The following is a 2,402-nucleotide window of genomic DNA, read 5'->3' on the forward strand; positions in this document are numbered from 1 at the left end:
CCACGCAAAGGCATACATCTCTCTTTCCTTCTCTCCTTCCAGATACTCTAGGATCTGCAGAACGGGAAGGCAGCAAGGTAAAGTCTGCTCAAATTTCTCCCCCTGGGACCAGGCTTTCCAATTCCTTCAAGCGTGTCAAGTGTGGAACACACCTGAATGTCTTCTTCAAGAAAACTGTGGCTGGTGAGGGCAGGGAGCCACCTGGGGCTGGCAGGGCTGCCTGTCCGGCTGTCAGAAGAGACAACATCGCTGCATCCATCAGCATGTCAACTTTCTCATGGCTGAGTTTCCAGGGGGTCCTTCCTCTCACTTTTGTCTTTTGTCTTCCCCATTTCTCTTAGGAATTCTATAGCATCAAAAAAATGTGGTGCAGGAACGTGAGTGAGGTGACCACTACATGCCAGCCGGTGCGCACCATAGAAGTGAGTGTCTTGTGGACATGATGGTCAGGGAACTGAAGCTGGTGGGCAAGATGCCTACCTGGGGCTGACCCTGAATTTGGGGGCTCTTCCAAGGGTCCTGGCACTCTGCTGGGTGAGAGTGGGGGGATGCTGTTGCATGACACTGATGTGTGCTTTTACCTCAACAGCCGGAAGCAGCCAGAGACCCTCCAGAGATACGTACCATCTGGGTGAGGGAGGAAGACGGCCCTTCCTCCTCCTCCACTAAAGGTAACAGCCATTTCCAAGGAAAGGGGGAGGACAGGGCCACATCCCAGTAGACTCTTAAGCCACTCTCTGTCCGTGCCTGAGGCCATCGCCTTCGCTGCTTTCCCTCCTGGAACCTGTCTGGTGACCCAGTCCTGGCTCCTGGTGTTCTGGCTTCGTTCCTGACTCCTGCTGCTCACGCATTGGCTGCCCACAGCCCAGCTCTCACACCGCATCAGTTTCTCTTACAGGGATCATGCACATGTTTGGCTAAGGCATTTTGCAGACCACGATCAAGGTGCTGAAGGACGATTTAAAGCCATGGAGTAGCGCTTGCTTGAGAGATGCTTCCCCATGGACCACCAGAGATGGCAGAGAAAGGACTTCCCACATCCTGCAACAAACGCAGCAATTCACAAATCTCCATAAATAATAAATCTAATCAATCTCTAATAAATCTTCTCTAATTATTAAAAATGTAATTATATTTTTTGTGTGCGGGGGGAGTTGCATGTGGCCCATGATGATTCCAATAGTTGTTTCCTTGGGCTCCTAAAGGTTGGGAACCACTAGTATATAGAATGACTGACTTGACAGGCTCCAGGTTGACTTGGAAGTGTCCTTATTTTCATCTGTGAAATGCAGGAGGATCAGGGTCATTCAAGACCTTTGATCACTCCATCAGCTAGACAGGCATGGCTGGACAAGTACATGTAGGCACATTAAAGGCTTTCAGCACTTCAACTATGAGATACTAATATTCATGGTAATCAGTTTTTTGTTTTGAGTCGAACTGTCTGACAAGCCTTGGCCCTGGGCTCCTCTGTCCATCTCCTTGGACTCTGCTCCTCTTGCTTGCAAGCTTCATCTGCATTTTTGAGCATGTCAAGAAAGACATTCCCTAATCAATTACATTCCCTAATCACTGAGTAATTGTAGCTGATCCCCCTGCATCAGGGACAATGGGAAGTGACTTCCAAGAAGGCTGGCACCAGGTTTCTTGCAAAAGTCTGGCAGTGCCTTCCCCGCCCTCATTGTCAGCATCTCTCCCTCCCACTCTGCATGTTGCACAAACACAAGACAAGGCTTTGCCCATGCTACCTGCACATGCTCTCAATACTCACAGGCTGAGAACAGGGAATTGGCTTAAATGCAAGCTTTGATAAGCAGAATCTATTCATGGACTGGTGCATGACAGTTCAAAGGCTCAGCACTGCTGGGTAAGGAATAAAAACCAAGCCAAGATAGGAAGCTTATGCTGCATAAAAGGATGCAAGGCTTAGGTACAACGCAGAACAGAGCAATTCTAGTAGGAAGCAGGAGAAAGACACTTAAACAGGATATCAGGATAAGCTGGAGGCTGGAGAAAGTTTTTCATAGAATCAGAGTTGGAAGGGACCTACAAGGTCATCTAGTCCAGGGGTGCCCAAACCCCGGTCCGGGGGCCATTTGTGGCCCTCAAGGACTCCCAATCTGGCCCTTGGGGAGCCCCCAGTCTCCAGTGAGCCTCTGACCCTCCAGAGATTTGATGGAGCCCATGCTGGCCCAATGCAACTGCTCTCAGCATGAGGACGACTGTTCGACTTCTCATCTGAGCTATGGGACAAGGGCTCCCGCCACTACTTGCTGTTTCACATCTGTGATGCAGCAGTGGCAGAGAAGGAAAGGCTGGCCTTGCTTTGTGCAAAGCCTTTTAGAGGCCTTGAGCTACTGCAAGACCTTCATTCATTCATATAAGTTCTATCTCTTAATAAA

General features: G+C 49.5%; 1 long non-coding RNA gene across 1 annotated transcript; it reads left to right on the plus strand.

The window, feature by feature from the left end:
* Positions 1–350: 350 nt before the first annotated feature.
* Positions 351–1,073, plus strand: LOC136659946 (uncharacterized). Its single transcript, XR_010794878.1, has 3 exons — positions 351–422; positions 590–671; positions 899–1,073. It is a non-coding gene; the product is annotated as an uncharacterized lncRNA (long non-coding RNA).
* The last annotated feature ends 1,329 nt before the right edge of the window (positions 1,074–2,402 follow it).

Source organism: Tiliqua scincoides, chromosome 9 (assembly GCF_035046505.1).
Source record: "Tiliqua scincoides isolate rTilSci1 chromosome 9, rTilSci1.hap2, whole genome shotgun sequence".
Classification (NCBI taxonomy): domain Eukaryota; kingdom Metazoa; phylum Chordata; class Lepidosauria; order Squamata; family Scincidae; genus Tiliqua; species Tiliqua scincoides.